Here is a 10,629-nt window from a genome sequence, read left to right on the forward strand (position 1 = left end):
ATGTCTAAATAGCGTCCCATACCACCACCTAAATTTCATAGAACTTCTCCAATGCTAGTAGGTATCCCATATGATGAGAATAGGAAATAACCGACATAGACTATGATAGCAAAGCATGTAATCCGAGTTGTAACCTACTCTTATGGAGGGTGTTCTATTTGTCCATGGTAGAACTTGGACACATTCCATGTAGACACATGGTTAAAGAATATGAAGAGCTTTCCTTACTGTAACACGCCGTAGCCAAAATAGTCCAAAAATTAGTTTTTTTTTCAAAAAAATCTGCAGGTGCAACCAACGGTGGCATCGACGGTCCGTAGGACAGACGACGGTCTGTCCTTCACAATAATCGATGGGATCAGAAACTCCCAAAAATTCAATCGGGAAAAATTAGCTAAGTCTTGATCGACAGACGGACCGACGGTCCGTAGGTCAGACGACGGTCCGTAGTCCATGACCGTCGATCAAGACCCCTATTCACCCACTCTCTGACAAGAGCTACGGATGACCATCATGGTCCGTAGGTGTACCTACGATCCGTAGGTGGAAAATTTGCAGACAGTTAAGGGGAAATGCAGTTGGGTCAACTTAAAATTGTCATAACTCTTAGCAAAAAGTGAAATAGGTGTCCCATGACCTACCCACAGATATATAATTGAATTATATTTCTATAGACACAGATCTTGCTAAAATTAAATATCCGAGTAAAAAGTTATGCCAATTTTAGTAAAGGCTTGTCGAACAAGCCCTAACAATGGACCCAACGACGGGGCGTTGGGCAGATAACAAACTGTCAGTCCTGGCCGTCGTTTGGCCTGACATCAACTTTCCCAGGGGTCTTTTGGACCTTTCCCACTCCGTTTAAGCCCTAAGTTACATCTTTTTGACCTTAAATTATCATATTTTAGTCAGTTTAAGCCTAGAAACATAATTAAAACATATCCAAGTCAAATCATTAAATCAAAACCTAGAAAATTAGAAGCAAGAGAGGAGAAAAAGCTCAAGACCCTAGAAAAAGAATGCCACAAGCTCCAGCAGTTCCAGCCCCGAAACTTAAGTATTTTTCCGTGGATTTCATCACCAGGTATGTGGGATTTCACTAGTGTGTTCCTTTCACCCATTGGGTCCCTAGTTTTTCAGTCAAATTCTTGATTCTCTTATCATGATTAAACCTAGGGTTTCTAGAACTTTGTTAGAACTTCATGAGTTTATTAAATATATGTTCCAAATCATATTATTATTTTATTACTCAAAATTATCGCATGAATTTCAGAACCTTAGCTTTGTATTTCTTCAGTTATTGCATTACACATGCTAGGTTAGATGTTTCAGACACTTCGGATATACATGCCTCAATTATAAATGCATAAATACCTCAGTTTGCATGTTCAGTTTCGAGCTATCCAGCATTTACTGAAACCCAGACATAATCAGTAAATTTACAGAATTCATTGGGAGTAGCATAATACCGAGTTGGACTAGGGTTCAGTGTACCCAATTAGTCCCAGAACTACCAGCCAAGTAGGTTATAAGTCCCCTCTGTGGGCAATCAGTTTAGTGATCATGCCAACATTCTTTTATACCTTTGGCAGGGTATATTGGGTCTTCTCGATAGGGCGTATACATCGGACTACATATTTATCTCATGTGGTTTTATTATCGGTTCTTAGTAGCTTCCATAGTTTAGTCAGACTCTCTGCATTGCCCATTTATCAGTATATTCAGTATTCAGTTTCAGCATTTTATAAATTGGTCATTGCATCCAGTTTGCTAAGAAATCAGCATATGATGTCCAGATTATTATACTTGCTTTTATGCTTGTTAAGCTATGTTTTATTTCAGCTTTACTCTATCCAACATGCCCAGTACCTTTCAAGTACTGACGCATACGTGCGCTACATCTTCTCGTAATGTAGGTTCAGGTTCTCAGCATCCAGATCAAGCATAGATCGATTTCCCAATCTCCAGTTCAACAGATTCAATGGTGAGTCCTCATTCTCCGAGGACAGCAGTCATGAGTTTCATTTTAGTCTTTAGTCATTTAGTTTTAGTTTTTGCTAGATTTAGCTAGGGCTTGTCCAAGTATTTCTAGTCCAGTTTAGAGGCTATTTTCAGACATAGTTAGTTTCATCTTAGTATTGAGTTAATATTTCTTTTGTATTAAACTCATCGGGTTTTTCATGCATCTCAGTTTAGCATATGGGTATTCCCCATTTTTTCATTATAATTTATGATTTAGCTTGCGCATCAGTTTATTTTCTTTAGTATGCTCATGATCATGCCAGTAGGGTTAGATTGGGACCACTTGTGGTCCTAGGTTCCGTCCGCGTCTCGGGGGTAGCTCAGGGCATGATAAAACTTGGTATTACAGCACTAGGTTCAAGAGTCCTAGGATGTCTGAAAAGCCGCACTAAGTAGAGTGTTTCGTGGGTTTGAAGTGCACCACATCTAATGAGAGGGAGGCTATAAAGTGTTTTAGGAAAACATCACTTTCTTGTAACTCTTATCCTGCGTAAGGTATGATCTAATTCTATTCTAACTTGACATTGAGCGCTTTAGATCATGCCTCTCGTAGAGCTTAGGCATGGAATGCTAATGCACACAATGCTAACACAGTTCCTCTAGTACCAGATAAGGAAGTTCAAATGCAGAGTTTCAGAATGCCAATTCAGCTTTTGGCTTAGAGTATGACCAACCAGAACAATCAGCAGGTTCTAGTTCCTATTAATGGAAATGACCGATTAGTGGCAACTAGAGTTTGTGATTTTGTTAGGATGAATCCGCCTAAGTTTTTAGGGTCGCAAGTTGGTAAGGACCCACAAAAGTTCAGTGATGAGGTCAAGAAAATATTTAGTGTGATGTCAGTAACTGGTAGTGATAGGTAAGATTGGGATCCTACAAACTCAAGAATTTGACTCACATATGGTTGTATTCATTAAGTGGAAAGACAACAGACATGAATTTTTTTTGTAACTCCTTACATAAAAGTCCAATTCAGTGTCAGTACAGAAACTCACTCAGAACCCTTCTCAGTCTCTACTCTAGTCAGTGACTCATTTATATCTAGAGGGTATACAGAAATTGCCCTGTCACAATCTCTTAGAAAGACACCTCAGCAGATCTAGTAGAGTTAGAAATGGTAGACTTTGATGTCATTCTAGGAATGGATTGGTTACACTCCTGTTATGCCTCAGTCGATTGTAGAACTAGGATTGTTCGTTTTCAGTTTCCAGACGAACCAATCCTAGAATGGAAGGGTAGTAGCTAGCTCCTATGGGTCGATTTATTTCTTACCTTAAGGCCAGATAGATGATATCTAAGGGTTATCTCTATCATCTAGTTCGGGTTAAGGATTCTACAACATGACTCCAACAGAGCTTAAGGAATTGAAAGAGCAGTTGAAAGACCTTCTAGATAAGGGTTTAATCTGACCTAGTATTTCACCATGGGGTGCACTAGTGTTGTTCGTAAGGAAGAAAAATAGTTCTCTCAGAATGTCCATTGACTATAGACAGTTGAACAAGGTCAAAATCAAGAATAAGTATCCCATCCCCAGGATTGATGACTTGTTTGACCAACTTCACGATGCTAGCCATTTCTAAAAGATAGACCTCAGATCGGATTATCATCAGCTCAGAGTCAGAGATAGTGATATTCTGAAAACAACCTTCAGAACTTGGTATGGTCATCATGAATTTGTAGTTATGTCATTTGGACTAACTAATGCTCCTGCAACTTTCATGGATTTGATGAACAGAGTGTTCAAATAGTACTTGGACTTGTTCATTATCGTCTTTATTGATGATATCCTCATTTACTCAAGGAGTGAGGAAGAATATGCAAGTCATCTAAGAGAAGTGAAACAATGTCCCAGACCTACCTCTTCTATAGATATCAGAAGTTTCTTAGGTTTAGCGGGTTAATGCCGAAGGTTTGTGGAAGGATTTTCATACATAGCCTCACCATTGACTAAGTTGACTCAAAAGATGGTCAAATTCCAATTGTCAGATGATTGTGAGAAAAGCTTTATAGAATTGAAAACTAGATTGACTACAACTCCTGTCTTGACTCTACCAGAGGGTTCAAATGGTTATGTGATCTATTGTGATGCATCTAGAGTTGGCCTAGGTTGTGTGTTGATGCAGCGAGGTAAGGTGATAACTTATGCCTCTAGACAACTTAAGGTTCATGAGAAGAACTATCCAACTCATGTCCTCGAGCTTGCAACAGTGGTGTTTGCACTCAAGATCTGGAGACACTAATTGTATGGTGTTCACTGACCATAAGAGCCTTCAGTATGTGTTCACCCAAAAAGAGTTAAATCTTTGCCAGAGGATATGGCTTGAGTTCCTTATGGAATATCACATGCATGTGCATTACCATCCTGGTAAGGCGAATGTAGTAGCAGATGCTCTTAGTAGATTATGTATGGGTGGTGTAGCCTATGTTGAGGAAGAAAGGAAGTAGCTAGTGAAGGATGTTCAGAGTCTTGCTCGCTTGGGAGTTCACCTAATGATCATATCAGACAGCGGTGTAACAGTCTCGAATGGGGCAGAATCGTCTTTGGTAGTGGAGGTTAAGGAAAAGCAAGACAGTGACCAATCTTGCTTGAACTTAAAGGTGCATTCCATAATAAGAGATTGGAGGTTTCCTCCCAAGCGAGATGGTGTACTCCGCTACTAGGGTAGATTGTGTGTTCCTGATGTGGGCGTGTTGAGACAACATATTCTTGCAGAAGCCTATAACTCTAGGTATTCTATTCATCCAGGTGCCACTAAGATATACCACAATCTGCGAGAAATCTATTCGTGGAATGGAATGAAGAGGGATATAGAAGATTTTGTGAGAAAGTGCCCCAATTGCCAGCAAGTCAAGATAGAACATCTGAAACCAGGAGGTATGACTCAAGAGATTGATATTCCTACTTGGAAGTGGGATGTGATCACCATGGATTTCATCAAAGGGTTACCTCGTATTCGCAGACAGCATGACTCCATTTGGGTGATAGTTGATAGGATGACTAAGTCTTCTCTTGTTTTAGCGGTCTAGACTACAGATTCGGCGGAGGACTATGCCAAGATTTACATCAATGAAATTGTGAGGTTCCATGGGGTTCCTTTATCTATCATCTCAGATAGAGGTCCTTAGTTTACCTCTCATTTCTGGAAGTCATTTCAGAAAGGTCTTGGTACTCAAGTTAACCTTAGTACAACATTTCATCCACAGACAGATGGGCAGACAGAGCGTACCATTCAGAACTTAGTGGATATGTTGAGAGCTTGTGTGATCGATTTCAAAGGTAGTTGGGATGATCACCTTCCTCTTATTGAGTTTGCCTAAAATGATAACTACCATTCCAACATTCAGATGACCCCTTATGAGGCTTTATTTGAGCGTAGATGTAGATCTCTTATTGGTTGGTTTGAAGCAAGTGAAGCAGCTTTGATAGGGCCAGATTCAGTCCTTTATGTTACGGAGAAAGTGCAAATCATTAGAGATAGACTTAAGACAGCCCAAGGTCGTCAGAAATCTTATGCAGATGTAAGGAGAAGGGAACTAGAGTTCCAAGTTGATGATTGGGTTTTTCTGAATGTCTCACCTATGAAAGGGGTGATGAGATTTGGAAATAAAGGAAATCTCATCCTTAGATATGTAGGCCCTTACAAGATCTTGAAAAGGGTTGGCAAGGTGGCATATGAGTTAGAGTTGCCAGTAGAATTAGTAGCAGTGTATCCAGTCTTCCACATCTCACTCTTGAAGAAGTGTGTGGGTGATCCAGCCTCTATAATGCTATTGGAGAGTGTGGCGGTGAAAGATAGTGTTTCTTATGAGGATGTACCAATTGAGATTCTTGAGCGTTAGGTCAGAAGGTTGAGAAACAAAGAAGTCATTTCAGTCAAGGTTTTGTGGAAAAGTCAGTCCGTAGAGGGAGCTACTTGGGAAGTAGAAGCAGCCATGAAAGCCAAGTATCCTCACATCTTTCCTTCCGATTCCACTCTAGCTTGAGGTAATAGTTCCTCTTAAGTTTTCCAGTCATTCATGCATAAATTCAGTCTTAGAATTATGTTCCCTTAGTTTGTATTTGTATTTTCAGCATATTTGCATGAACTCGGAACTCAATTCAGTCAGAAACTCAGTTCTCAGTGTTTAGTAGTGGGGTTTGCAAGTCTCTCACTCTATTTCATCTAGTTTAGTCTTTATTCGAGGACGAATGTTCCCAAAGGGGAGATAATGTAACACCCCGTAGTCAAAATAGACCAAAAAACGGTTTTTTTTCCAGAAAAATCTGTAGGTGCAACCAACGGTGACATCGACGGTCCGTAGGACAGACGATGGTTCGTCCTGCACAACCGTCGGTGGGATCAGAAACTCCCAAAAATTCAGTTGGGAAAAATTTGCTAAATCTTGATCGACGGACGGACTGATGGTCCGTATGTTAGACGACGGTCCGTAGTCCGTGACCATCGATCGAGACCCTATTCACCCACTCTCTGACAAGAGCTACGGATAACTAGCACGGTCCGTAGGTGGAAAATTTGCAGAAGTTAAGGGGAAATGCAGTTGGGTCAACTTCAAATGGTCATAACTGTTATCACAAAGTTAAATAGGTGTCCCATGACTTATTCATAGATAGATAATTGAATTATCTTTCTATATCCACCGACCTTACGAAAATCAGATTTCCGAGTAAAAAGTTATGACCATTTTAGTAGAGTCTTGTCCAACAGGCCCGGACGACGGATCCAACGACGGAGCGTTGGGCAGACGATGGACCGTCAGTGCTGGCCGTCATTTGGCCCGACAAAAACTTTCCTAGGGGTCTTTTGGACCTTTCCCTCTCTGCTTAAATTCTAAGTTACATCTTTTTGACCCTAAATCATCATATTTTAGTCAGTTTAAGCCTCGAAACATAATTAAAACATATCAAAGTCAAATCATTAAATAAAAAACTAGAAAATTTGAAGCAAGAGAGAAGAAAAGCTCAAGAACGCTAGTTCAAGAACACCACAAGCTCCAGCAGTTCCAGCCCTAAAACTTAAGTATTTTTCCATGGTTTCATCACCAGGTATGTGGGATTTCACTGGTGGGTTCCTTTCACCCATTGGGTCCCTAGTTTTTCAGTCATATTCTTAATTCTCTTATCATGATTAAACCTAGGGTTTCTAGAACTCTGTTAGAACTTCATGAATTTATTAAATCCAAATCAGATTATCATGTTATTACTCAGAATTATCGCATGAATTGCAGAACGCTAGCTTTGTATTTCTTTAGTTCTTGAATTACATATGCTAGGTCATATATTTCAGACACTTTAGATATACATGCCTCAGTTATAAATGCATAATTACCAGATTAATTGTTGCATTCTCAGTTTGCATGTTCAGTTTCGATATATCTAGTATTTACAGAAACTCAGACATAATCAGTAAATTTATAGAATTCATTGGGAGTAGCATAATACCGAGTTTGACTAGAGTTCAGCGTACCCAATTAGTCCCAGAACTACTAGCCGAGTAGGTTGTAAGTCCCCTCTGTGGGAAATCAGTTTAGTGATCACGCCAACATGCCTTTATGCCTTTTGCATGGTATATTGGGTCCTCTCTATGGGGCGTATACATCGGACTCCATATTTGGCTCATGTGGATTTATTATCGGTCATTAGTATCTCCCATAGTTTAGTCAGACTCTTTGCATTGACCATTTATCAGTATATTCAGTATTCAGTTTCAGCATTTTATAAATTGGTCATTGCATCCAGTTAGCTCAGAAATCAGCATATCATGTTCAAATTATTATACTTGCTTTTATTCTTGTTCAGTTATGTTTTATTTCATCTTTACTCTATCGTACATGCTCAGTACCTTTCAAGTACTGACGCATACGTGCGCTATTTCTTCTCACGATGTAGGTTTAGGTTCTCAGCATCCAGATCACGCATAGATCAATTTCCCGATCCCCACTTCAGCAGATTCAGTGGTTAGTCCTCATTCTCCGAGGACAACATTCATGAGTTTCATTTCAGTCTTTAGTCATTTAGTTTTAGATTTTGCTAGATTTAGCTGGGGCTTGTCCCAGTATTTGTAGTCCATACTAGAGGCTATTTTCAGAGATTGTTAGTTTCAGTTTAGTATTGAGTTAATATTTCTTTTTTATTGAACTCATCGGTTTTTTCATACATCTCAGTTTTAGCATATGGGTATTCCCCATATTTTCATTATAATTTATTATTTAGCTTTCGCATCAGTTTATTATTTTTTGTATGCGGATGATCACGCTAGCAGGGTTAGCTTGGGATCACTTGTGGTCCTAGGTTCCGTGTCTGCGTCTTGGGGGTAGCTCGGGGCGTGATAAAACTTGGTATCAGAGTACTAGGTTCAAGAGTCCTATGTTGTGTTGAAAGCCGCACTAAGTAGAGTCCTTTTCATGGGTATGAAGTGCACCACATCTAATGAGAAGGAGGCTATAAAGTGTTTTAGGAAAACATCACTTTCTTGTTACTCTTACAGTGCGTAAGGTAAGATCTAATTCTATTCTAACTCGACATTGAGCGCTTAGATCATGCCTTCTCGTAGAGCTTAGGCATGGAATGCTAATGCATGCAATGCTAACACAAATCCTCTAGTACCAGATAAGGAAGTTCAAATGCAGAGTTTCAGAACGCCAATTCATCTTTTGTCTAAGAGTATGACTAACCAGAACAATCAGCAGGTTCTTGTTCCTATTAATAGAAATGACCGATTAGTGGCAGCGAGAGTTTGTGATTTTGTTAGGATGAATCCGCCTATGTTTTTAGGGTCGCAAGTTGGTAAGGACCAACAGAAGTTCATTGACGAGGTCAAGAAAATATTTTGTGTGACGTCAGCAACTGGTAGTGATAGGTGAGATTGGCATCCTACACACTCAAGAATGTGACTCACATATGGTTGTTTTCACTAAGTGGAAAGACAACAGACATGACTTTGTGTTTTGTATCTCCGTACATAGCAGTTCAATTCAGTTTTAGTCCAGAAACTCATTATTAACCTTCTCAGTCTCTACTCTAGTCAGTGACCCATTTATAGCTAGACGGGTATACAGAAATTGCCCTGTCACAATCTCTTAGAAAGACACCTCAGCAGATATAGTAGAGTTAGAAATGGTGGACTTCGATGTCATTCTAGGAATGGATTGGTTACACTCCTGTTATGCCTCAGTCGATTGTAGAACTAGGATTGTTCGTTTTGAGTTTCCAGACGAACCAATCCTAGAATGGAAGGGTAGTAGCTAGCTCCAATGGGTCGATTTGTTTCTTACCTTATGGACAGATAGATGATATCTAAGAGTTATCTCTATCATCTAGTTCGGGTTAAGGATTCTACAGCATGACTCCAGCAGAGCTTAAGGAATTGAAAGAGCAGTTGAAAGACCTTCTATATAAGGGTCTTATCTGACCTAGTATTTCATCATAGGGTGCACTAGTGTTGTTCGTAAGGAAGAAAAATAGTTCTCTCAGAATGTGCATTGACTATAGACAGTTGAACAAGGTCAAAATCAAGAATAAGTATCCCATCCCCAGTATTGATGACTTTTTTGACCAACTTCAGGATGCTAGCCATTTCTCAAAGATAGACCTCAGATCGGATTATCATCAGCTCAGATTCAGAGATAGTGACATTTCGAAAACAGCCTTCAGAACTTGGTATGGTCATTATGAATTTGTAGTTATGTCATTTGGACTAACTAATGCTCCTGCAACTTTCATGGATTTGATGAACAGAGTGTTCAAATAGTACTTGGACTTGTTCATTATCGTCTTTATTGATCATATCCTCATTTACTCTAGGAGTGAGGAAGAACATGCAAGTCATTTGAGAGCAGTGAAACAATGGCCCAGACCTACCTCTTCTACAGATATCAGAAGTTTCTTAGGTTTAGCGGGTTAATGCCGAAGGTTTGTGGAAGGATTTTCATCCATAGCCTCACCATTGACTAAGTTGACTCAGAAGATGGTCAAATTCCAATTGTCAGATGATTGTGAGAAAAGCTTTATAGAATTGAAAACTAGATTGACTACAACTCCTGTCTTGACTCTACCAGAGGGTTCAAATGGTTATGTGATCTATTGTGATGCATCAAGAGTTGGCCTAGGTTGTGTGTTGATGCAGCGAGGTAAGGTGATAACTTATGCCTCTAGACAACTTAAGGTTCATGAGAAGAACTATCCAACTCATGTCCTCGAGCTTGCAACAGTGGTGTTTGCACTCAAGATCTGGAGACACTACTTGTATGGTGTTCACGTATATGTGTTCACTGACCATAAGAGCCTTCGGTATGTGTTCACCCAAACAGAGTTAAATCTTTGCCAGAGGATATGGCTTGAGTTCCTTAAGGAATATCATATGAATGTGCATTACCATCCCGGTAAGGCGAATGTAGTAGCAGATGCTCTTAGTAGATTATGTATGGGTGGTGTAGCCCATGTTGAGGAAGAAAGTAAGGAGCTAGTGAAGGATGTTCACAGGCTTGCTCGCTTGGGAGTTCACCTTATGATCATATCAGACAGCGGTGTAATAGTTTAGAATGGGGCAGAATCGTCTTTTGTAGTGGAGGTTAAGTAAAAGCAAGACAGTGACCCAATCTTGCTTGAAC

The sequence above is a fragment of the Solanum pennellii genome, chromosome 3 (assembly GCF_001406875.1).
Source record: "Solanum pennellii chromosome 3, SPENNV200".
NCBI classification, from domain to species: Eukaryota; Viridiplantae; Streptophyta; class Magnoliopsida; order Solanales; family Solanaceae; genus Solanum; species Solanum pennellii.